Raw genomic sequence first — 27,951 nt, 5'->3', positions numbered from 1 at the left:
ATTGCTTTTAACTTGGCTCTTCACTTTCTACTTCCTTGGTGTTTGGTATTCTCCAGGATGCGGTCTGTGGGTATCTTCTGAATGTTTTTCCAGTAACTGCCCCCACTCTTGAAGCTTAGAATACCACTAATTACTGATGATTTTGAATTCACCATCTGTAGGAGCACCAGTTACCATGCAACACTAGACATAGTAATATAACATTTTTGGAACTTCTTCACATTGGTAAATGAAGAGATTCAACAACTGCTGGCTGTATTTCTAACTACTAATAGATATTTGATTCATGATATTCTAGAGGTACTTCAAATTAACATTTTTCCCCTAAACCTGTTCTGTCTGACTTCCCATATTAGTAAATGACAGCTTCACCTATTCAACTTGCCCAAGCACTAGAAACTCATTATCATTTTTATTCCACATTTCTGTTTTATCTCTCCATTGTCAAATTGTGCCTCCAGTCTTATTAGTCAACTAAAATTTCTCAAATACCCCTTATCTCAATTCCCATTGCTAGGTATTAATAGTTCCATGGCCATTAATACCTAGTCCACTGAACTATAATATTATCTGGTTCTGCACTGAGTCTGCTTACACTAAAATGTTATTTTTCCTCAGTATTTCATACTCACTCTTCTCCTTTTATCAATCTTCTTATTTTCTCCAGGAGGATATAATTATTTTTCTTAGTTTCAACTTGTTCTTTTATAACTCCCAAATTAATGTATTTATTCTTGGAATTCAGATTTCAAAAACTTTAGACTATTAAATCAAACACCCTTTCAAATGTCTTTACTTGCTTCTCTGATGTCTACATGAGGATACCCAAAACTAAGCCCATAATCTTTCTCCCTAATTTTGCCCTTTCTTTATCACTGTTAGCTGAGTTAGTGGCACATAATCTATCCTCATATTCAAACATAAAATGGAAGTGCATTTATCACAAAGCTAAATTGTGTGGGGCTGAGCACATTTTTGTTTTATAATTTTTCATTATTTTCCATATTGTATGCTTCAGGCCCTTAAAAATTGGGATCCATTTCTACCTGCAAGGACCCTTATATTTCTCTTTCACTTAAAATTTATTTCAAGGAAAACACTTAATTGTTATTTTACCTACACAATACTGTTTAGATCTATTTCATCCCTTTCCATCTTTATGTCTAATGTAATAGCTTAAGTCTTCATCCTTTGTTACCTGGAAGACTGAAACAGCTTCCTAATGACTTCCTCAGCCTCCATTTATGTCCTCAACAAAGTCATCATTCACACAACTAATAGCTAATTTAAAATAAGAATTTAAAAACCCTCGCAGATATAACTCTGTGAATTCACTACTTAATTCTCATTTACATTTTTAAAAATAAATTCCAAGTTCCTTAGTATGATGTTCAAGGACTCCTAAGAAATGGTCTCATTTCTTTATCATTATTTTTATTGCCATTTTTCCTCATTTATTGCAGTCCTGTTTTTTCACATTCTAGAAATATTAATCCACTTGGATATACCCTAACAGACCACACATTCTTTCTTTCATGTGTTTGTTCAGGTTTTCTCCCCTAATTGGCATTGCCAGTGTCTTTTATCCCACTCTATGAGTCTTTTGCAGCTGTCTTAACAAAAAAACAACAAAAAAAAAACAAAACAAAAAAAAAACAAAAAAAACCCACAAATAAACAATAACAAAACTGGGTAGCCTAAACAACAGACATTTATTTTCTCACAATTCTGGAGGATAGACGCTCCAGATCCTGTGTTGGCCAATTCCCTTCCTGGTGTGGACTCTCTTCCTGGCTTGTAGACAACAGCCTTCTCACTAAGTACTCCATTGGTGCATGCATGTGGAGATAAAGAAAGCAAGCTCACTGGTGTCTCTTATAAAGACCTTAATCCTATTGAATCCAGGCACCTACCCTTATGACCTCATTTAACTTGAATTACATCTTTATTTAATTTCTAGCATTTGTTTGATTATTCTTATAATTGCCTTCTCTGCTGATATTACCCATCTGAATATGGATGGTGTCTACCTTTTTTACTACAGCTTTTAACATATTAATCTTCTTATAACTGAATAAGTGATTAAATATTTCTCAGGCTTTAACATTCTCACCATCAAAAGACAAGGATAGCTCTTTTTTTAGATGCCAGAATGAGATCAATTCTGTTGAACAGAAAACTTTCAAGTGCCAACTATCTAAATTGATTAAATGGAACTTTATTAACAAAAGCCAACAAAAAAAAAATCTTAAAGAGAACCCTGGTCGTATGGATCAGTTGTATGGGTGTCATCCTGTGCACGGAAAGTTCTAGTGGGAGCTCAGGCCTGCCCAGGTTTCCAGCTGGATCTTAGGTGGGGGACATGCAGGAGGCAGCCAATCAGTTTCACGGTCACATGTTTCTCTCTCCCTCTCCCCTTCTCTCTCTCTAAAAATAAACTAAAGTCTTTAAAAACTTTTGAAGAGAATATTTTAGAGTATAATAACTTGACATAAAAATATAGATTAAAAGTGGAAAATTTTAGGATTGTGGTTCTCAGTTTATTCTAATATTCTGCAGAAATAAAAACATTTTGTTCTATTTTAGACACTGATGAAGAAAGGGGAGTTTTAAATATATGTGTTTAAATATATGTGGATATGATAGCTAATGTTTATTATGAATTATGTGCTATATATCACTCTAAATGTTTTACACATATTAATTCATTTATTCCTCATAATAACTCAGTTAGGTAAGTACATTTAATACACTTAATAGATTAGGAAATGGAAATACAGAGAGAATAAATTGCTTGACCCATATTGCACAACTAATAAGTGCAGAACAGGCATTTGAACTAAGGTAGTGTGGCTTCAGTGCCCACTTATCAGTCTTCAAACATCTTTGGAGAACATACATTTGAAAGTGATACATAGGGGAAAATTGCTTTTATTCAAAGCACAACCTATGTTCACACCAATAGCTGGCATTAAGATTTAACATTTATTAAGTACCAGGGAATGCACTAACTTTACATGTATGAATCCATACATTTCCCACTAGGAAAACTGTCTCTCTCTATGATGTTGGTATGACAGTCATCACAATTTTATAGGTGATAAAGTTGAAACAAAGGAGAAATGCAAGTTGCTCAAGTACACACAGCATGAAAATGGCAGGGCCAAGCTTGCAATAGAAAGAGCTGACTCAGATGCCCAAGCTCCTATCCATTATGCTATCCTCACTTTAAATTTTAAAAAGTCTTACACATCATATGTACACTACAAAACATTTACCCTATTAAAAAACAGAGATTAAAAATAAAGATCATGTTGATGTGAAAAAAGTAAAGCATAAGCAAACATGATAGATGACTGAGGATTAAAATTTCTGCTATCATGACAGCAGTTAAAGTTTCCTATGAGAAATCAGTATAATTTTAAAGTCATTCTGGTAATAGGATTATGGTACTTTCAATTTTCTTTGCTTTTTCCTGTGTTTTTAAGATTTTACTCTTTCTGTGCAACTTATTTGATATTAAAACTGTTACAAAGTGTTCTGAATACATTCTTATCAGATCTATCAAACATAAATTACCAACTTGCAAATATTGGGAGTAAAAGATGGTACATTAAAATACATTTGTGAATATAATTTAATCCTTAATGGGTCCCATTGTACTTTAGTATCATATATATCAAATGTTTTTGTATTAGTGGTTTTAAATGTATTAATAAGTAGAGAAAAATCCTGATAAGATGCCAGATAAAATGGCTTTTACAATATGTTATCACATTCTTGTCTTGAACACTAAAATTTTATGTAAATGCCAGGATTATTATCCATATTTTCAACATGTTATCTATCTAAAGCAAATTGCTCTGTACAGCCTGATTTGCTTGAAGTTATTGGACAATAAAAGCACTTCACATTTGAATAAGAGCTAATATAATTTTTTATTATGACCCTTCACATGGCCACAATTACCATAATTTTTCCATCTCAATAGAAATAAAAAGTAAGATAACAGGACCAAACTGTATGGATCAGATGCATTTAAAAAAACAGCAGAAACTCTCAAAATATTAAAACCAAAGAAGCCCTAATAGGTTGCAAGCTGTTATTAACAACCAATAGGTACCCAGGGGGAAAAGTAAACCAAAATTTATCAGAAAAATAATGTTTGCCCAGGCTATTTTGGAAAAGTCCAAGAATGGCCTTCATTTTATTACTTTGAATCCATGCTGATTAAAAAATAAGAAATATTAATTTCACTGTTACTAAAATAAGAGTTGAAGCAATAAATTATTTTCCACTATGAACTTTGTGTCTTTATTTTTATTTATTTAATTTTATTGCTTATAAAGAACAGAAGTTTATTTCTCACGTTCTGAAAGCTGAAAGTAAAGAGCCCTCTTCCAGGTTGCAAACTGCCATTTCTCCTAGTATCTGCACACAGAGGAAGGCCTGGACTTTGTGTCTTTGTATTTTAGAATCTGATGGGCAGGTTTTCATTTTCATTGGAAGCAAGACTTCCTTCTAGTCACAAGACCCTTGCTTAGGATGGATGTATGGATCTGGGTTAATGGAATAGACTTCATGGAGCTGTAAAATACCCTGCAAATGTGAATTTGTTTGCATGTGTAATTATTTTGGTGAGAATCGATAGCATTCTGTGATCTCCATTCTCCAATTCCAGAAAAAAGGTTAAGAATCACTGGATGAAAACCTGCGATTTTGTCAATCAGCTAAGAACTTTAAAGAAACGACTTCATTCTTGCCCCCTTCAGGAAAGTTCATGAGTTAGGCTGATAGTGAAGAGTTGGAGATTAGGAAAGAAGACTAGAAAAATGAGTTGAAAATTACATCTTGCTAAATGCCTTTAGAAATGTTTATGTTTAAAATTACATGTAGGCCATAGTTTTAGGTTATATAGTCACAGACAATTCAAGATAACCATAAACAAAAAATAGGGTGTAAAGGAGCTCATTAATAATTTTTATGTTGCTTACTCATTATAAGATTTTGAAATATAGGGTAAAGTACGTTATTAAAAATGCTTTTTAAAAAGGGGGCTACTGGGAAATCTAAAACTATACAAGTGATTCATGTTTGTGGCTCACCTTCTATTTCTCACAGATAGCACAGCTCTAGAGGCCCAAAGAACATTTCCTCTTGATGGTAAGGTCAGCCCTCCAGGAATTAGATACAATATGCTCTGATTTATTTAAATCTTTCCAGTGCCTCTCAGGCAGCTGAGCACAGGTGGGCAGTCAATAAACACCCATGCTGATTACCTCAAAACCGTATCCTACATGTGTGATGGTTAAGGCTTTGGGTCAACTTCACTGGGCCATGGAGTATCCAGACGTTTGGTCAAACATTGTTCTGGTGTGTCTGTTAAGGGTGATTTTAGATGAGATTAATGATAGAATTGGTAGAGTGAATAAAGCAGATTGCTCTATTTAATGTAAGCAGGCCACACCCAATCAGTTAAAGTACACAAAGGTGCTGAGTAAGAGGGAAGTCCTCCTGCTTGACTGCCTAGATCTGGACTCAAACATTGGCTCTTCTTGGGTCTGGAGCCTGCCTGATTTTGGATTAAAACTTACACTATAGGCTCTCCTGATTCTCAGGCCTTTGGACTTGGACTGGAACTTCATGATCAGCTCTCTTGAGTCTCTAGCTTGTGAACTGGTGATCTTAAACTTTCTCAGCCTCCATAACCATATGATCCAATTCCTATAACCAATCAACCAATCTCCCTATATACACACACACATATGTATGTATATGTATACCAGAGGCCCGGTGCATAAAAATTCATGCACTAGAGTGGGGATCCTTCAGCCTAGCCTGCCCCCTCTCACAGTCCGGGAGCCCTCAGGGGTGGGAGGTGACCTGGTTATCAGAGAAGGTGATGCCCTATTATACCTCTGCTGCTGCCACTGCTGGCAGCGCAAGCCTCAGACAACCCTGGTTACCTGAGCTTTGGTCTGACCATGGGCAGCTGGGTAGCCAACATTTGCCTGCACCTTGGGCCAGCCTTGGGTGGCTGGGGGGCTAAGGAGACTGAGAGACTCCGGAGGCAGGCACACAGCAGAGGTGACTGGGCGCCACCATCTTGTGGCTGTGTGTACCACCATATTTGAGGGCGGGACAATCAATTAGCATATTCCCTCCTTATTGGCTGTGGGCACCATCATCTTTGCCATGGTGTGAGGGTCAATTAGCATATTTCCTTTTTATTAGATAGGATGTACATGTATATGTACATGTATATATGTATGTGTATGTATATGTTTATGTATAAACATGCACACATAGATCCTATATGCTCTGTTTCTCTGTAGAACCCTGACTAATATAACATGTGTAAAGCTGACTGATTTTATAAAAGAATCGCAATATCAGAAATGTAAAAAATTGCTAATACGAGGATAGTTTTCTGGATATATTTTACAAATGGTTCTATGACTGGCCAGTTCAGGGACACAGAAAAGTTACTCATTCTGAACATCTACTTTCTCCTATAAAAATAGTACCTCCCTCACAGGAATAGTATGAGAGTTACAAGGAGATGATGCTGAAGAAATTGCTTGATCCCTCAAAAGCTGTCCATGATATCTAACTAAAAATCATTTAGTCCTAGCTCCCTCCTGTACAAAATACTAAAAATTAAATGGTTAATACAAAGAAAACATATATTCCATTAAAAATGCATATACTGAATTAGGTTTTTAAGCAGTGGGTAGAGTCCATCTGAAATGTGAATATCCCTGGGGGCATTTGCTCCTCTTGTCATCAGGAGTTTAGTACACTTCCAGGGTAAGAAGGTAAAGACACGACTTACAGAGCAAAGAGGCAGATGGGTTCCTCTGGGGGTATTGATACCATTTGTGGGTGTCATTTGTGTGGGAAGATCCATGAACCTAAAGGCTACTAGCAGCATTAGCTCATGTCCCAATACCAGGCCTATAGGCAGAACTCTTCTTACTTCACCGAGGAAACCAACTCTTTGCATTCTGCTTTTCTTGAAAACAGTTTCCAGTTTCTCTTAAAGTCTTCCATGTTCAAAAATAATAACCTAGAGCATTTTTTCTAGGTTTGGTCAGAGGGCTGCAACCATGATGGACAGAGAAACATTGGTACCAGGAGGGGGCCTTCCCTGTGCTGTCAATAGGGAAGAAGTCACTTCCATTTCCTTTCTTGTTACTACTACTCTATAGTTTAGAGTTATCTGACAAAAGCACCAGAACTTTTTAATTTATATTTCATGAAGTTTTGCTTTATCTAAAGAGACCAGTTGATTTCTCTAGTTTGCCTCACTTTTTATACTTGTATAAAGTAGATGCTATGAAAAGAAAAGCTCAAAAGGATTGGGATTGTGGCTCATGAAAGGTTGCTAATTCAAAGCACACATTACAATTATACACAGAAACAGTCACAGAATGAATATTGCTAATGATCATGTCCCAAGAAAGTACATTAAGGTATAGAAAAATGAAAAGGATAGGAAAGTTCAAGCTCTTGGGGGGAAAAAGATATTATAATAGTAAACCGTTTCTAACTATAAAGGTAGAGTGGATCATTAAGGCATATTTAACTGGGAGCTTAAAATAATCACCTAATTGGAAAGATGTTTTCTAGTCCATAAATCAGGCACACATACACTTCCTCACAAAACTGCACTGCACAGCTGTGAGGTAGAGAATGTTCCTGCCATGTACTTGAGAGAGTAGCAACTCAAGTGGCCCTGCTTGCCTCTGGGTCAAGCTCAGGGTGAGTGAGGGGATCTGACTGAGAATCCCCGCCCTCAGCTCTTGACCTTCAGACACCATTTGGACAAATACCCCATTGTTGAGGAGACTCTTCCTGAAGTTTCTAACTCCTCTGGGAGAAGAAGGGGTGATGGAACAGTGTTTAAGGTAATGGTCAAGTTGACCATTTTATTGTTTGATCACTTAGTATTTTAACAAACAGGATCACTTTTCAGAAAAGGCAGGATTCTCTATATGAGAAAAACCTTGAAAGCAGAAATTTGTGTATTTGATTCACAAAGATCTTAAGAACCAGAAATAGTTAGAGTTATCTTGTTGGGACAGGAGAGACCCGGTTGTGGATTATACTGTCTACTAAATTGCAAAGGTGTCAAGATAAGAACACAAGTTGAATAGGGCAACCCATCCATGGTGTGGTAAGGAGAGAGAGCTGTCAAATTGTATATTGTGGGTTACATTTTTAAAGTAAACATAACAGCTTCTCAGTTCCAATCCCGTGAGGTGCAGGAGTCAATCTTTGAGATAACACCACAAGCCTGACTTTCATACTGTCTCTGGATACTGGATTTTTCAGGCTTCTTGAGACAAGATGTGTGCCTACACTTACCCCCACCACACACACAATCACCACACCAATTTGTAAACCACTTAACCTCAATCGAAGCATTTTATCTTTTTATCTTCCAATCAATGTGCTTGCCAAGAAACAGACCAGACCAAAAAGAAGAAAACATGAAGGTTGGAACAGATTAAGAAAGACAAGTAAGTAGCCAACTCTGGCCCCCGTGGTTCTGCCTCCAAGTCAAAAAGAAATTTAAACACACACTCTCTTTTCTATTTACATTATGATGATGATGATGATGATGATGATGATGATGATGATGTTGTCTTTTTATGGCTCTCTTTTGAAATAATTTCTTTAAACTCCAGAGAGGAGAATGATATAACAGAATTATACCATTCTATTATTACAGCAAAACATGGAAATTATCAAGGCCAAGCCCACTCTTTATAAATAAGAGGACTAGCGCCCAGAAAAGTCAAATCACTTTATTTATAAGTCCCAGAGCTGGTTGGTTGATATGCTGCAAATGGGACCCAGTCATTCTTTCCATTACAACAAGCTTCCTGTCGATCAAAGTTCTAATTAAGGATGATCACAAAAGTATTGATAATTTTTCAAAACGAAAGTATCAGCCATACTTTAAGCACTTCTCAGGCTTTATAGAATTTAATTTTAAATCAATCCCATGTAACTGCTATTCTTTTTTTTTTTTTTTTTTTTTTTTTTTTTTTTGTCTCTCTATAGGGAAACTGCAGCACAGTGAAATAATTTCCCCAAGTTCATTCAGGTAGCCAGCATCAGAGCCAGGCTTTACCCCCAGGCAGTTGGGCTCAGATGGGCTCATAAGCCATGCTCTTATCCACGCTGCTAACTCGACTCTCTTGAAACATGTTGGTAAGTCTTATATTAACTTTGGAAGTTATGTAACACTTTTGCTTTTTAACTGCAATTTGCTTTAATGAACCAAAATACTAATTTTCTAAATGGCTGATCTTTAGATATCATCCTCCCTTTTCAGAGTCAGAGGCTATTAAATTTGTACTTTTGCAGGATCAACTACGAAGAAAACTAGTTGAGCCATTAATAGCAGGAGACTGCTTTCTTGCACTGTTATGTTTGAATATGCTGTATAAGAAAAGGCTGGTTCAGGAAAACTGGATGAGCATGGGAATGAAGTCAAATCAGAAAATACAGATCAGCATTAGCAAGATGCTGATGCCAGGACATAAATTGAGACACGAATCACTTTAGGTTTGGGTATATATTACTGAAGCCCCATACTAAGCTTTCTCTTCATAAAAGCCATGCCACCATGGGGATTCAAATGTATAACAAAGGGGTACACAGCGCTCTGTGCTTGTTTTGAATGAGCTTTCCTAGTTTTCCCAGGCAAGATGTCCAGAAGTGCAGGTCATTGGTGACCAACCAAGACCATCAGCACTATATGCCCAGCTCTCCCCAGGCTTTCTCTTCAATGGCAACTGCCCTGACCAGTGGGGCTCGAAGGAAAGATGATAGGCCCTCAATTGCTGGTACCCAGGTGATGTGAGGGAGCTGAGCATGTCCTATGTCATCTTGCTATTCACCAGGACCAGGATCATTAATAAATACTGACAGTGTCTGACATTAACCGGTGCCTTTTCGCCCACACCCTCATGATTGGTTGTACATTGAGGCAAAAATAATTATCAGAGAGAATTCTATATACATCACATACAAAAATTTCTTAGGAGGCAGGTGCAGAAACATTATACATTCTGCTCCTATAATTTCAGTCATGTTCTGGTTCTCTGCCTGTGGGCACTCTGATTAGGACTTTATAGAAAAGGTTCACTCAGAGGCCAGCAAACAATATTCTGATAGGGAGATTAGCCTGCCTTCTCACGACACTGTGTTCCCAGGGCCTGCGGGGAGGGATGAGTGGGCAGTAGGACTAGGACAAATTGAGCTCTGCACTCGAAGTGCTGTGAGACCTGCGGGCCTTGCCACCTGCATGGGTCACAGAAGGCAGCTATCCCAGGTCCTTACTATCCTCATGAAAGGGCAAAAGTGCCTTTGTCATCTTCCCAGCCAACTGAATGTCTTGAAGCTGACTCATTTCACCAAAGAAAATGTAATTCTCTAACCTCTGCTGCTGGCGAATGAGTCTGTAGATGTCGTATTATTTTTTAAATTTATCTTTATTGTTGAGAATATTACAGATGTCCCTTCAATGCTCCCATTGACCCCTGCACCACACACATACCCCCACTGCACTATTGTCTGTGTCCATGGGTTATGCATATATGCATATATGCTTGTCATTTTCAATCATAATATTGTAATCATTTCTGTAGAGATCTCTGGAGAGTAGATTCCTGAAAGGGGCACTTAAGATGTTAACAAAACAACTGAGAATGTGTTGTTATTAATTTAGACCCCATACATTTACTACATGTGTATACTTGAGACATTTAAAAATAAGTCACAGTTAGCATAATGACGCTGGGAAAATCAGGGAACTAAGCTGTGATAGACCTATGCCACATGGTCTTGTAGGGAAACAGTCTCCATGTCTTTCCCCCTCCTTCTGCTCTCCAACCTCAGCTGGTAAGCTTGGAGCATATTTGTGGTTTGCCTTACTCCATGCAAATACTGTAAGAACAAAAAGGGGAGAGGGTTGCCATTTTTCCACTTGCAACCAAAAGCCAACTACCAGTGTCTCGAGGAACACCCAGCTGTAAGGGGAGACTTCAGGCTGGAAGAGGAAGGCAAACCAGAAAAAAGAGGGAAAGGGATTCCCCTAAAATGCTCTCATGGAGAAAAAGCAGTTAAAGGCACCAAGACAGAGCTCTTTTCTTTCGTTTATACATTCATTCTCAAAAATATGTATCGCGCCGAAACCGGTTTGGCTCAGTGGTAGAGCGTTGGTCTGCGGACTGAAAGGTCCCGGGTTCGATTCTGGTCAAGGGCATGTACCTTGGTTGCGGACACATCCCCGGTAGGGGGTGTGCAAGAGGCAGCTGGTCGATGTTTCTCTCTCATCTACGTTTCTAGCTCTCTATCTCTCTCCCTTCCTCTCTATAAAAAAATCAATAAAATATATTAAAAAAAAAAAGTATGTATCTCATTCTGCTATGTCCCAGGCACTGTGCTGGATACTGGCATATAGCAGAGGAAAAGATATACAAGGGTTTTGCTCTTAAAGAACTAAAACTACAACAAGGAATAACACTTGGTCTCTACACATACAAGTTTATACACCCACAAACACCTATAGATGCTTATTCGTGCAGCAAAGATCGGGTTGACAAGAAGGAATAAAAGCATGAAAGGATCTGGAAGAAGAATCCTGCAGACAAAGGCAATGAGATAAGGACAATGAAGCTGAGTTGTCATTTCAAGATTAGATCAGACTGCATTTTGTAGACCAGGGAAAGGCTTTGGGACTTAATTCTAAGTGGGAAGTGAAGGTGCTAGCAGGGGAGTGATGCAGTCTGAATTGCTTTTTAGAAAAATCACTCTAGCTGCTCTGTAGGGAATGGGTTATTGAGGGACTAGAGAGGAAGGAGGAAGACAAGGAGCTCTTACATCGTTCAGACAAAAGATGGTGGCATCTTATAGTAGTAGGGCAGGAGAAATATAGGTTAGGAGACAAATTTAGAAAAACTTTTGAGAAAAAACTGAAAAGACTTGCTGAAGAATTAGGTGTGGACTGGGAGGGAAAAAGATGAAAAAAAGAAATGATATCTAAATATTTTTCTTCTAAAACTTTGAACAACTTCTAAATCAGTGTAGGAGGCGATCTAAACCCTTGGTTTTACTACCTCCTAAATGTCTTCGTAACCCCATGGCCTCAAAACACTCTAATTTAAGCCTCTATCATTTCTGATTTGACAGTAAAAATAACTCCAAATTGCTTCCAATCTCAGTCTTCTGAAACCACTCCCCTGCTGCTGCGGTCATCTTTCTAAAATGAAAATCGGATCATTCCACAATGGTTCTTCTCTGCCTATAAGATAAAATCCAAATTCCCTTCAGGAGCATACAAATCCTTTCCTGACCTGGCTCCTGCCTGTTTCACCATCTCTTATCTAATCGTGGGTTTCTCTCTCACCTCTACAAATCCTTCATTAAGGCCACAGAAAGTTCATTACATTTCCCAGAACACACCATGCCCTCTTTATGTTGCCGGCTTACTTAGAAAGCCCTCCTTAACTCCTAACACATCTGAAAAGGTCCTCTTTACTTCCAAGAATCACTGAAGTTCCCTTTACCCTGTTTCATTCAGTCAAGTGGTTGGCATTGCACCTTGTGTATAGCTCTGAACCAACATTACACTGTACTCAGAAGGTCTTCTTCACATACTTTCCTCCTTCTTGGATTGAAAACTCATAAGGGCAGGTACAGTCAGGCACCTAATGTTTTCCTCTTTGTATACCTACTAGTAATGTGTCTTCACAGTGACTAATACATACAAATGATCAATAGTAAGCAATTTAATGAAAAACCTTTATCTCCATGAAGCAGTCATCTAGCCTCTGCATAAATATCTTTACTATTAATTCCATATATCCACTCCATTTTTTGTTCATTTCTCTTTGTCTACTGGTCATAAGGCCTTCTTGCTTTTCTAATTCTTCATGTATTTACAGTATTAAATGCCTAAATTAAAGGAGTCAACAAACTATTTAGATAGGATCTCTTTTTTCATATTATAGTCTATGTGAAAGAGAGACAGAGTGACAATTAAGCAGGGAAATTATGTGTAATAAGTCCTATAAAAATAATAAAGGTTGAGTTGATAAAGATAACAGAGTTCTTAAATTGGGGATCAAGTATTGGGAAGAGTGGGTTAAGAGGATTCCAGACAGAAGGGATCATTACTACAAGAGCTCATAGATAGAGGTGCTATGTGGCTAGAGAATCCTGAGCCATAGAGAGGGTGGTAGAAGGTGGCCCGAAAGGATGGGAAGGGGCTGGAACACAGCGGGTGCTGAGGGCAGAAGATTAGTTTGGATTTTAGTCCACTTAATACAATTGGAGGACTGTAATCAGGATAGTGGCATGAGCGGAATTACATGCTTTAGCTGCTGTGAAGAGACTGCATAACTGGAAAGTAAAAAGTAGTAGTCATGCAGATAGAAGTAAATTAATACTAATATTTTCTGGAGGCAGAACAAACAATAACAGAGATGGGGAAGTCTGGGAGGATCCTTTTATATACTTGAACCAGCATTTTGCCAAGACATATCCAGTTCTTATTTACAATGGGATTTGCTACTGGCCTTGGTAGTCTTCTTCAATGACAGTTTCTAGTCCAGACACAATTCAGGGAGTGACTGAGTCAGGCAGACTATTCTGTTGCTCAGCCTAGACAAAATTATCCTGTTGTGCAGCCCTGATCATATCAGCTTCTCTGGAAGCCATAGGGCCTTCTGCATATCTACTGATCTAGAGAATAAGCTGTACTTATGACATTGATTTATTGGAGCTAAGAGCAGGACTTTACTTTTGCCTATAATGAATTCTTCTCATTAAATTTACCCATCACCCACAAGGTCTCTCTGCTCCTTCCGTCTTTTTATCTTTACTTTCCTCCCCAGCCACCTTCTAAATCTCTATGAATTAATCATTATATTCATTAAATAGCAGGCAGTCCAAAATGGTCAACAATGGTTCAATCTAGGACTAGGTATTCTTTAGAGAGAAAAAGAAACTGTTTAGATTTTTCACTTAAAAACAGAAAGAATTTTATTTGATCTTGTTATTAGTGAGTAAAAGTATTTTTACATTTTATAAGTCATTTGAATATCAAAGTCTCCTCTTTCAGCTCAGAAGTTAAGCTGAAGAAATAACAGATATGCTCGTAGAGATACAAATTAGAAAATGAGATGGGAAAAAAACACACACAACAGTGTTTGAAATTTACTAAAGATATTTCCCAATTTTGACCATTTAACTTTGTATTTTAATGAATGCAGATACCCACAGAAATGATTCTTAGAATAGCACAGGTCTATGACATATGCCAGGGAGAGACGTGAAAGCCTTCCCAATCACTGTGGAGGACTTTCAGCATTTCCTGGGTTTCCACTCTTCTGTAGAACCTGTCTATAGAACCATTTAAGCACCACGTTTCCATGGCACATCGTTAGCTGATCCGTCCATCTTTCTCCTTTAACTCTGTAACATCACCCCTAACCCAATCATGTAAGAAGGACATGGCTAACTTAAAGCAAACTGTCTCCCGAACTTCAGAGCTCTGTATTTGGCAGCCTATGCTCTGGAAACAACCCACTTTTTAAGTGGCAGGACAATAAATTCTTATTGATTTACCAGAAGGTATAAATCCAAATTCATAAATTCATCAGATTACTTAATACTTATTTTTGGCAAAGCCCAGCCTATAGATAGTAGTCACGGGATGGTAAGATCAGATCTTTCAACACAATTGTGTGTGAACCAAGTAAAATGAACACATTTCATTTAAGTGTGTGTGTGTGTGTGTGTGTGTGTGTGTGTGTGTGTTTAAGTTAGAGTTTCAGGAGATTAAGAGATAGAATAAGCACTGGCAACATAGGGCAGATAATTAACTGTCTTAAGGCATGAATATGCTAAAGAAAAGGCTTAATCCAAGTGCAATGTTAAAATACATAAAAAACAATATAAGCTAAAATAACTTAATACTTATTACAATTGCTTACTTTTCTCTGAAACATTTATTGTGAAACTTCTTTGTAAGCCCCATTGTGCAGACAGTGGGAGCTTCTTCAACTCTACCGCTCAGTTCTACCAAGGGTTCAGACCTCTCTGCAGAAATCAGATGACTTACACTAAGGTGCATTTTAGCTACAGCTGCCTTGATAGGAGTTTTAAAGAAATGAAAATGATTTGTCATTTCAGAGAAGCTGCTATCTGCTCCCTATAATCTCAAGATCAGTACAGCAAACATTTCTAATTTGCACGTATACAAGATTCAGATATTGCATTTGGAAGATTTTCTTTTTTCCTTCATGTAGAAACTATAAAGGTCTTTTAAAATACATTTCCTTATGTCAAAAATAAGTAAAGAATAGACAGAAGTACTGAGTATGTTTTATATTTTCTATCTTTCTGTATTGCTTTTTCAATAGGATGAAGCCTCTTCTAAATAGTCTATTATAAAATATTGCAATATATTTTTAAGGTTTTGTATTTTCCCTCAGAAGTGTTTTCATTGTATATAAATATTTTTGTCAGTGAATCTCAGAATAAAAGGTCTATAAACTTCATAATCAGTGAAAACAGTGTGAGCTGTTGATTTCCTCTTGCTGAGCATCTGAGAGCCTTCCACAGTGACCGTGCTGATGAAGTACACCTACATCCATTTTTTTATGAAATAAAGCTCCTTGAAGTACAGTTCCAAGCCTCACAGATTAATTGCATAATAAGAATTCAATAAAGATTTAACAAGCTTTCGACAATCTAATACAGCCATGGAACTCTTTCTGAAAAATAATTATAAAAGATGCATAAGCTGTAAAAAGCCCATGCTATAAATAGGATAGAGATGGAATAGCTAGAATGAGAAGAGATAAAGATAGATCTTCTCCTCCTCTTAAAGTATCATTTTTAGAAGCCTTTCAACAAATGAGAAAAACCACATTGTCATTGTTTATTTCTGTGGGCCTTATGTGAGCATCTAGATAAAAGCTCTCTCATTTATTTGTTGCCCATCTTGCCTCTGTTACTGTCTCTGTCCTGGCCAGAGAGGAAACGGGTTCCTCTCTTTCTGTGTACTTTACCAGGTGCCCTGCTCTTCCCATCAGATAGGTGTTCCCACAAGACAGCCTCTTCCATCTGATTATTAATTCCAGAGCTTCCTTTCTCAGGGTTTGAAGGTACTAGGAAAAATATCCAGGTCCATAGCCCCAGCATCCCGGATGGAATGGAAGGCAGTCAGTGGGTTTTGCCAAGGGGGAAAAAACAGGAAAAGAAACTTTTACTTTCCTTTATGAGCAAAAATGGAAAGGATCTTATTGACCACTCAAGATGTACAGAAAGGGTTTTCAAGAAGTGATACTCTGCCCTACTGGAGTGGCTCAGTTGGTTGAGTACTATCCTGGGCACAGAAGGGTTGCTGGTTCGATTCCCAGTCAGGGCACACACCTGGGTTGTGGGTTCATCCCCAATTGTGGCATGTGCAAAGGGCAGCTGATTGATCTTTCTCTCTTGCTCTAAGCATGTCCTTGGTTGAGGATTGAAAAAAAAAAAAAAAAAAAAAAGGAGGCTACCCTTGAAAGAGAGCTCATTGGGATGAAAGCAGTTTTTAACAAGCCAGGGGAAAGACTGCTCATAAAGAGATGCATGTGCAGCAAAGCGGCTTGTTGGAGTGGTGGGGTGGGTCAGGAAAATGTCAGTGAGACGGAGAGCCCTGTCTGACTCCCCACTTCCTTCTTGTGTGGCCAGCCACAAACATCACCACATTATCTCTCCATCTCTCTCCTTCCCCGCTCCCCCCTCAGACACACACACATACAGTACAATGGAAACATGAAAATATTTTTAAAGTCATATAAGTACAGAGAAAAAAATCGTATATACCATAAACTAGGTTACTATATTATTATATTTCTTCAATTAAATATAAGAAAGTAAACTCAGAAGTAAAGGAATCTATACTTTAAAGGAAATGTAAGGAAAAAAAACAACAAAATAACCTATAAGTACAATGTAATTTTGAGAAGATGCAAAATATAACAGTGACCGATGGAATGCAAATGTTACCATATCTAATGCAGTTATTTTTGTTTTAGAGTGTTTTTAATATTATAAAAGGGAAGTCTTACTGAAGTAATTTATTCTATTAAGTAACAAGTATAAATAACCAAATAATAATTAGCACATATTATTCTGTACAACAGGCAATATGGAAATTTATATACTTATATATTTACATATTATATATTAATTTTCTTAAAATATTGAATCCTTAAGACAATCTTGCAAAGTAGGTATCAGTCCTTTCATTTTACAAATATGTAAACTGAGACTCAAAGAAGTTATTTGTTCAAAGCTATACAACTAATAAATGGTATAGAAAGAATCTCAAGATCTCTCTGTGTTTCCCAAGCCTTTGAACCTTTCATTAAGCCATGGTGACTTCTCATTAGTCTAGATCAGGGTTACAAATCCAAATGTTTAGAAGGGCTAAGCAGACATACTATAATGAAATAGCAGACACCACAATTCAGCATTGAAAAAAGGCCTGTGGTGAGCTGAGAGCACTTTTTCCTACAAGGAATCCATGCGATAAGGGGTTGTAGTGATTGCTACCAGCATGCAATGTGAAGCCAGTATTACAGGAGCTTGCAATTATTCAGAGAATTATAAGTCAATATTTGTGTGTGAAATTATTCTATTTTTAAATATTGGCGCTTATGTGGCTGGCCAGTCAAACTGCATCTGCATCCTGGATATCATCTGGTCTGGATATGTCCTTAAAACCTTAAAGCCAGAGATAACCTGCTTACAGGCAATCACAATCTACTCAACACTGCGGATGGGTAAATGGTGTATTGTCAGCTGGAGAGAAATGTTCATCTCCTTTCAGTTACTACAAGGCAGAGACTCAGACAGTAGTAGCAACTCAGTCATACCCATCGGGCTCTACGTATGGCCCCAAATAGACTGTGCGTGGCTCACTCTGAATCCTGCTTGCATATTGCAGACTCATGCCTGCATTCCTTCAGAGGGCAGAGACTTTGTTATATCATTTCTGGTATCCAATTACCAGCCATCTCCTGGATGATATTTTCATCGGACTTCCTGATATGTGCCCTGTGCACTCTACCTTTTCATATTATCAGCTGACATTTTCATCCAAGTACTGGAAATGTCTCTAATTTTGTTTGGACACATCAAAACACATACAGCAGCCTTTCATTTCTAAGCCTCTGGTATCAGAGAACCTTTGAAAATAAGCTCAACACTGAGTGAGTAATCTCTTTACTTTTCAATAAAAGAGGCACTTCCAATTCTCCTGAGACCTTACGTGGGGGGCTTAGAAATCCAACAAGATACCAGTCATGATGTCAAGCTCCCTGATCCTAAATCCACACCCACTAAGATAACAGAGAACTATGCTGACTTTGGGCAGAGGCATCAGTTAAGAAAACAGTTTATAATATAATATTCATTTTTCTAAAGGTTTACCCAAAATTCTCACCCTAGACTTGGTATTTTTAGTCTCTTTATAACAGTACTAGAGGCCTGATACATGAAATTCATGCAAGAGTAGGCCTTCGCAGCCGCAGCGGCTGCCTGGATCCCTCCCTGGAACTTACAAAATGCCTTGCTAGTTTGATCATCTACACTTTACTCCTGCTTTATTTTATGCAAAATCCTTATCTCTATAGCACTTTACTCTTGAAAACTTCCCATCAGCGTAGGTCTGAACAGGATAGTGTGGAACATCCTGCAGTCTTCACCCTGATAGTCCTGGTTCTCTCCTCCTGTCCTGGCACAATTGTCAACAGTGCTGCCTTCCCTCCCAGAATTGCTCCAGTTTGAAAGATTGGTCACTACATGTTGAGATTATCTCAGAGAAGGCTCTGCAACTGCCAGGTTAATGGGAGCCATATAAGTGAACTTGGTGATAATATATTCATTATCATGGAAGTGAACCAGTAATATTATTTGGAAATGCTTCATTATATAATGTACAGTATATCTCTCAATGATCAGAAATCAACATGATAGTTGCTTAAACTAGTTTCACAGATTGTTTTTTTTCTCTGTAAATAAAGTTGATATCATTCTGTACTTGATAAATGAGATTACAAAACCGTGTACACTTGATTTTGTTGTTGTTGTTAATCCTCATTCAAGGATATTTTTCCCATTGATTTTTAGAGAGAGAGGGAGGAGGCAGGGAGGGAAAAGGAGAGAGATACAAAAAGAGAGAGAAACATTGATTCGTTGCCTCCTGCATGTGCCCTGACTAGAGCAGGGGATTGAACGTTCAACCCAAATATGTGCCCTTGGCCCAGAACTGAACCCCGTGACCCTTTAGTGTATAAGTCCACACTCTAACCACTAAGCACACTGGCCAGGTCTACAGTTAATTTTTACTTATACTGCTAGTAAATAAAACCCAACTTATTGCATAAACGACACAATCTTTCACAAAAGTTCCTAGAAACATTTACTAGTGTACCTTCTATTTCATTCAGACAGACTCAGATCCCTTTGATTCAAAAGTATCTTACCTTTTATTATCATGCACCTCACGTATTCTTTTGGAAGTTGGTCAAGTATATATTTTATATTAACTGGAATATTCCAAAAATAACTAAACCAGTCATTAGCCTTGTCAGTTCTAACTGAGATAAATTAAAAGAGGTACTTTAGGTACCATTCAGCTGTGAAACTACCGTTGGTCAGCATTCTACTGAGGATGATGAGTTTTCTTAATATCATTTTGAGGATAACAACTCCTCTTAAACTGAAATCATGTGTATCCAAATTACCTTGAGCCCCTAACATTTTCCCCCTTTCCTGCCCATGTAAGAATTTGAATGAAAGAAATGGTACTATTTATACATGAATGTCTAGGACTGAGAATATCAAGTTAAACACCCATGACCCAATCTAAATAATGCAGGAAGCATGGAGAACCCTCCTAGACAGTCATTCATCTGGCGAGGGGCCTAGAGTTCTGCTCTAAATTGAGATGGAAATAAAAAATAAAGGGAGCTGAAACCGGTTTGGCTCAGTGGTAGAGCTTTGGTCTGTGGACTGAAGGGTCCCGGGTTCGATTCCGGTCAAGGGCATGTACCTTGGTTGCAGGCACATCCCCAGTGTGGGGTGTGCAGGAGGCAGCTGGTCCATGTTTCTCTCTCATTGACGTTTCTAGTTCTCTATCTCTCTCCCTTCCTCTCTGTGAAAAATCAATAAAATATATTTTAAAAAGAAAGAAAGGGAAATCCAGAGTCTCAGGTGGGAAACAGACAATTAATACTTGTGCTTAGTGAGGCACAAGGAAGGTTTCAAACTAAAAGTGGAGGAGGTAAATATTATCAAATCTGGAGACACACATGAAACATAATTCTTCCCCTGAAAAAAGGAAACAGATCAATCATAGCTACTCTCTTAAGAACTTGCAATGTGTCAGACACTGTTATTAGCAATTTCCATGGACTAAATAGTTTACCACATTTCATTAAATCTAAACTTCTGTTAATTGTAAGAAGCCATCATCATGTTGTATACCACTAAGAAAGAAAAAAAGTGCCCCAAACTATATGATACAACACTGATTTAGAATATACTTTGAGATAAGGTCACTTTTACAACTACATTATGGAAATAGGTACTATCTCTAATTTAACAGATGAGTCAACAGTATCATTGTCACTTACTGAGGATAAAGAACTAGTTAGTGGAAAAGTTAGTATTCAAACTCAGGCAGTGTAGCTCCAGAGAGTCTATAACCACTAGGTTATAGACTCATCCATATTCAAGTTTCATTACAGTGATGTCAGCATCTTCAACGGCAGCCCATTATATTTTCTGAGCAATTCTAAAGGCTGGACTATTATTTTCTCTGTTGAAATGAATAATCATAAAGAACAGCAACAAAAGTAGCATCAGTAGCAATCATTTATATACCAGGTAGAATGCCAGGTGCTTTATAAAATTCTAGAATTAGTTCCCAAATGCTGACCAAGCAACACATTCTGGCCAAAAACACAAAATCTCATCCATTCCTTGTTAAGAATTGTCTCCAGGGCCCTTACCTCAACATTCTGTGTGTCTAGGATACAGCCTAGATGTCAGATATTTTGGGGGGCTTATTAAAAATATTTTATCATTTAAACACCCTATAAAACAGGTATAATTTTACCAACTTTGTAGGCATGTCTCACCATTGGATCACACTCTCCTGATTCAACTGGGCTTACAGAACACCTGCCATGTTTTCTAAAATATGCAAATTAGCACTGTGTGGCCAGTAGGAAGCTCACAGCTGTCCCCGCATAAAAACTCTCTGAGAAAAAGATTATTCTGCCAAATTCCATCAGGGAATGGGCTGTGAGTGAGCTGGTCTTAGCAAGTTTAGGCTACTGAAAAAGATTACTCAGGAAATAATATTTTGCAGGTTAGTAAGTATTCAACAGATAACTTGAAAGTAGGTCCTAAATCTGTTTTCAAACCAAGCCCTTTCATTAAAAATCCCCACAGAGGGGCCTGCACAGCTCAGTGGTTGAGCATCAACCTCTGAATCAGGAGGTGAAGGTTCAATTTCCAGTCAGGACACATGCTCAGGTTGCAGGCTCGATCCCCATGTGGGGCGTGCAGGAAGCAGCTGATCAATGATTCTCTCTCAACATTGATATATATATATATATATATATATATATATATATATATATATATATATATATATATATATATATATATCTTGTCCTCCCTCTCTCTGAAATCAATTTTAAAAGTATATTTTTAAAATCCTCCCAGAAGTTATTCAAGAAGATTCTTGGGCCAAATGTCCAGCATTTTGTTAGCATTTTGGTGCTTGTAAAACCAGAGTTCAAAATCTAACTAACAGAACTTGTTGATACCTTTTAAATCTAAATGAACGTTTGGAAATGTTTATGGGAAGATGGTAACCAAGATGAGTCCCTCAAGTGAATAACAAGAGGATATAAGCAGGTACAGAAAACTGTTCATCATAGACAGTGTCTGCACAGACATTCCTTCTCCTTTTAGTTCACAGTACTTTTTGATTCTACTCATTAGCCAGTAATACTATCTTACTATTGCCAGGTAACTTATGTTTTGTTGGATTTTTGTCCTTGAAACAGTTAGGCAAATCAGAGGATGTAGATTCCAATGAAAATGTTTTCTTTTTCTTTATCAATTAAAAGCATTCCAAAAATTTATTAATTTAGATTTTAGAAATTACTATTACATTATGTTAGAATAAAAAGACATTATTTATTAAGGCTTATAAATGGAGTAAAAGTAACATTGTGTTTTTCATTTGAAAGATAAAGAACAACTGGCTTTGGAAATTCTCTTGGAAGGATGACTTTCACAAATGTTCTCCTATTTAATCAACTTTTAAAAATGTGCAATAAGACTCAGTAGTATGATACAAAACATTATATTTTTTTAGTTTTATTTGATGATAATGGTGATTTAACTTGGCATAATCGTTATATAGCCTTTCTGGATTTTCAATGATTTTTTCTTCTCTATAAACAATTCAGCTCAGAGGCCAAAATACATTATTTAAATAGGTAGAAAATCATAGACATGAAAAATGACCTTGACATTAGCTATCTTTTCTAAAGTTTCAAAAACACAATTTATCTCTAAAAGTTTAAACTGTTCTTACTGCCTAAAGCAATCACAAATAATTTTAGTACCTAGGGATATATAATCATTCCAAATTACACATATTCGGTGTTTTTTAATAAGTATAAATAAACAAAATTACAGTAGTCCTTGGCCTCCTTAGTATTAGAGACACATTTTGATCTCAAATAAGTAGTTGAGTATTTATCAAGGCAATTTTATAGAGAAAGCTACTTCTGGAAGTACTAGTATAGAGAGAGCTTTAGAGACAGAATTACAGAGAGAGCTCCACATTCTTGAAGGCAGGAATTAAATCCAGAGACAATTCAACCAACAGATCAGTGAAAACCAGCAAACAAAATCACAATGAAGATCACCCTGATGCTGCAAGAAATCATTTCTATCCTAGGAAATCTCTTTGTAAGCCTTTATGTCCCTGAGGGATACGGGCCAACAACTTCACTGATCTTCAGCATGAATGCCCTATGAGTTTTAATGGGGGGAAGGGGGCACGGGGCACATGGGGTGATGAGCCAGGCAGAGCAGCTCAGGAGACCAGGAAGAATACTCCCTGGCTCAGTGCGTCAGGTGTGCCAGTGCATTCCCAGTGCTCCCCCGCCTTGCTGAAGGATCCCGTCAGAGCGGTTTTGCTGTCTAGGCTTCACTTTCTTCATTTGGAAATGAACAGCGTGAAGCTGATAGTCTCAGGCAGCTCTATGTTTTTGGATTTTTTTTCTTTTTTCTTTTTCTTTTTGAGAAAGAACATTAGAACTTGTCAAGAAAATTGCTTATATTGTTATGTTACAGTCAGATAAGTTGTTCTAGAGCAAATAGTCAAGCAGCTCCTCAGGGCTGCTCTGAACTAAAAGACAGCAGCTCTAATGCGGCTGAAAGCATGCTGTGCGGGAAATTGGAAAATCTACTTTTGATAGAGTTCCCATGTAAACTTCAGGCAATTCATCTCCCCCCGTTGAACTACTTGTTCCTAACAGCAGTTTTGAAAAGATTCAATGAAATAATATATGTGGACATATTCTGTGAAGTATAAAATGCTGCACAAATGTGAGGTGTTTTATTAGGCACCTAGAGAGAGCCTATCCACCAGTAACCCTGCCAACATCCATGCCATTTTAAGTCTGACCAGACACCCAATGCCTCTTCATCTCCCTCACCTGCATACCAAAGGCAAGCACAGCGACAGAAGGGCCAGAGTTTTTGATTAAAGAAAATTATCCTGCCTTTTCCATGGGACATTTATTTTCATCAACTTTGACACCTTAGTCTTCTTTTATTATTTTAAGGATTTAAATATTTTATCAGTTCCTGCTTTTGTCTGATGAATTTGTTTGCAACTGACTAAGCCCTTCAATTAGACAATTCTTTTTAAACAGTCAATGCATTGTGAATTTATTATTTCTTGGCTTTTATGCTGAGTAATCTGACAGCCATGAACATTTTTGGCTTTCTTTTATTTAAGGGTTTTGCGTGCATTGTTATCATTGAGTTACAGGATAACCAGCAGTTCTAGGTGCTCTGAAATGAAAACACCAGTTTAAATGATAAACAAACCTTCTAATAAATGAGTTTAGATTTATAACTTTAGAGACCCATAACCTGTGACATTGACTCAATGAGCAAAGCTTCAAACAGCACAGTCAGTGGAAAACATAAACATAAAACCAGGAGATTGTTGTTACCATCCTGAACTTCAGAAAGGAGACATGTCTGGACAAGTCCACACACTTCCTTTTCTCTCTTGCTTGCTCTCTTTCTCTTTTTAAGGAAACAAACAAACAAAAAAAATCTTTGTAGTTATTAAATCCAAAAATTCTACTGACACTACTGCCTGAAATCTGTTTACCACCTGCTCCAACAGGAAAATGGTGCAGTCACTTTAACCTCCCCTTCCTAGCTTCAGGAAATTCTGGATTTGTGGGAAAATCCTGACTAGATGTGGATGAAGCACCTTTTAAAGCTGTCCTTTAGTTCTGGGTTCTCAGGACGACATCATTCAGGAGTATTCTCACCTGCACTTGCGTATTAGTTGCTGAGGTTCAACAGTAACCACACATTCTGAAGTTACTTTCAGTGAATCCTGCCTTTTGGGATCCAGTACTTGTCACTGCAGTGATTGTAGTCAGGGGTGAAGAGTGTTTTTATAACAATAAAGGACTTTGGATGAGAGCTTCCTCAACTCCTGTTTACTGCAGCCCAAAGTACTGCTCTGATGGCAACATAAATGGGCATATTTATAAATTGTTGTTTTATGGTTGAGTTGACTTCAGATGTCATTGCAGGTTTTATTTATCCTTTCCTTCCCACTTAACAGTGAGAATTTACAATACCTTTCACCAAGCCATAATCCAAACAAGTTAGATTTAAGGTATTTTTTTTTCAGTATGAAATATACTACATATTTTCTGACCTCTCCACTATAATAAAATTTCCATGAGGTGAGAAAAAAAATTTTTGTTCACTGCCATAGCCACAGAGATACTCAATAATATTTGTTTAATGAATAAGTGAATGAATGAGTCCCAACATAACATGTTGAAACTCATTTACTACTAAAGTAATAGTCCATTTTATGTTTTCATTTTTTAAATAAAATTATTAAATAATTTGTAATAGAAGAAACAACACAAAGATGAACAACATTTAGAAAAAGTTAATAGCTACCCCCCCTTTGTTGCACTCCCCCTAAGGAATCCAATATAATGTATTTTTTTATTTCTTTCTCCATGTTCACAAAGATATATAAATATATTGTATATGTATATACACATATATACACATGTATATACACACACACATATATATGCACATACACACATATGCATGTATACACACTTTCTTTTATTCTATTTTCCCCTCATTTCCCTTCATTTCCTCTCCCTGTCTTTCACCTTAACATTTACTCTAAAGTTCTTTTATTCCACTTACTGTTATAACACAAATCTCCCTCCAGTTCAACAGAAATTATATATAACATTGGCCGTTCTAATAACTGAACAGAGAAATATTTGAATTAATGTAACCATTCTTCTTTTGATGGACATTCAGGTTGCATCTCAATACCTGTCACTATAAACAATGCCTTTATAATCTATACTAATAAAAGAGTAAGATGCAAATTGACCATACCTTTGTGATGACCAACATCCAATCAGGAGTGAGTATTCAAATTAACCCAACAAAGATGGTAGGTTAATTTGCATATAAAGGCACTGAGAAGCTGGGGGCAGGCGTTCTGCACCTGCCCCAGCTGCTCTGGGCCTCTGGGCAGCATAGGAAGGTGGAAAGGCAGCTCTGGCTAGAGCAAAGGCAGTGCTGGCAGCCAGAGGAGGGAAGGCCCATTCTTGCATGAACCTTCATGCATCAGGCCTCTAGTATCCTTATAAATATTTATGAAGACTGAATTTTTGAGTCAAAACTACACATATTAAATATATACATATATATATATTGATATTTATACACACATTAAATATACACGCACACACATGCACACACATGCACACACTTACATAACATTGTGTATTAAAAGTGATCTAGCCCTGGCCTGTGTGGCTCAGTTGGTTGGAGCATCATCCCATGCACTGAATGGTCGCAGGTTCAATTCCCAGTCAATACCCAGCTTGCAGGTTCAGTCCCTGGTTGGTGTGCATATGGGAGGCAACCAATCGATTTTCTCTCTCACATCAATGTTTTTCTCTCTTTCTTGCTTCATTTTCTTTTCTCTCTATCGAAAACCAATCAACCACTAAATAAATATTTGCTTTTAAAAAAAAGTGATCTAAATATCTGTATAAAATTTATTTTACTTTTGTTTATGTTAACTGTCAGTCTTCTGTATGTCCTCTTTCAAAAATTATCTATTTAGGTCCTTTGTCTATTTTTTGATTGGACTGTTTATATTCCTTTTGTTAAGTTGTATGAATTTCCTATAAATTTTGAAGAATAAACCCTTATTGGATGTAACATTGGAAAATATTTTCTCTCATGCAGTGGGCTTTCCTGTTGTTTTGTTGATGGTTTCATTTGCTGTACACTTTTTATTTTGATGTAGTCTCATTTGCTTATTTTCTCCTTAGTTTCCATTGTCCTAGGAGCTATATCAGTAAAGATATTGTTATATGTCTGATGTTTTGCTGCCTATCGCTTCTTCTAAGATTTTTATAGTTTTCCATCTTATGTTTAAGTCTTTTATCCATTTTGAGTTTATTTTTGTGTATGGTGTAAATTGGTGGTCTAGTTTCATTTTTTTTTTTTTTTTGCATGTATCTGTCCAATTTTCCAAACACCATTTATTGAAGAGATTATCTTGACTCCATTGTATGTTCTTGCCTCCTTTGTCAAATATTAATTGAGCATAATGGCTCCTCTGAATTCTCTGTTTTATTCCATTGGTCCATGTGTTTGTTCTTGTGCTGGTACCAGGCAGTTTTGAGAACAGTGGCTTTGTAATATAGCTTGGTATCTGGTATTGTAATTCCTCCAACTTTGTTCTTCTTTCTCAGAATTGCTGTAGCTATTTGGGGTCTTTTTTATTCCATTTAAGTTTTTGGAGAGTTTGCTCTAGGTCTGTGAAATATGCCATTGGTATTTAAAAGGGGATTGCATTGGAGTTATAGATTGCTTTGGGTAGCGTGGACATTTTAATGATGTTGATTCTGCTAATCCATGAAAATGGTAAATTCTTCCACTTGTTTAAATCTTCCTCTACCTCTTTTTTCAGCTTCCTATAGCTTTCCAAGTACAGGACTTTTACTTTCTTAATTAAATTTATTCCTATGTATATTAATTTTATTGTAGCAATGGTAAGTAGGATTTATCTTTAGTTTCTCTTTATGTGAGTTCATTATGCTTGCATTCTTGAAGTAAGTTTCACTTACTCACAGATTATTGGATTTCCATGCATGGCTGAATTGGATAAGCTAACTTTATTTGAATTTTCACATCAATATTTATAAGTGAAAATTATCTTTAGTTTTCTTATGAGGTACTATCTCTATAAGGTTTTGCTGTTAAAGTTATGATGGTTTCTTAAAATGAATTACGAAGCTTCCAAATTTTTTTCTATTCCTTGAATTATTTAAATAATATAGAAATTACACTATTTAAAAAGGTGTAGTTAAAATTCAGCTATAAAAATCATCTTAAGTTCCATTTACCTTTCTTATATCTCTTATGGCTGTTGTTTTTTGGTACTTACAGCTGATGATTGAAAGGCTTTGACATTAAATAAAGATCTCAGAATTTTTCCTCAATAAAACTGGCAAAAAAAAAAAAAGTAAA

At 37.0% G+C, this 27,951-nt stretch overlaps 1 protein-coding gene across 6 annotated transcripts in view; it reads right to left on the bottom strand.

Moving 5' to 3' along the window:
- KCNN2 (potassium calcium-activated channel subfamily N member 2) overlaps positions 1–27,951 on the bottom strand; it is a 328,108-nt gene that overhangs the window by 194,227 nt on the left and 105,930 nt on the right. The window contains exon 1 of one of the 6 annotated variants that reach the window (XM_084882821.1): positions 1,725–1,780. The exons of the other annotated variants lie outside the window; for them this stretch is intronic. The gene's annotated coding sequence lies outside the window, so the exon portion shown is untranslated. Of the gene's footprint in view, positions 1–1,724; positions 1,781–27,951 lie in introns of those variants that run through there. 6 annotated transcript variants of the gene reach the window in all.

Source organism: Pipistrellus hanaki, assembly GCF_964339955.1.
Source record: "Pipistrellus hanaki genome assembly, chromosome: 4".
NCBI classification, from domain to species: Eukaryota; Metazoa; Chordata; class Mammalia; order Chiroptera; family Vespertilionidae; genus Pipistrellus; species Pipistrellus hanaki.
Note: the sequence above shows the minus strand (reverse complement) of the source record. Positions and strands in the feature narration are given on the sequence as shown.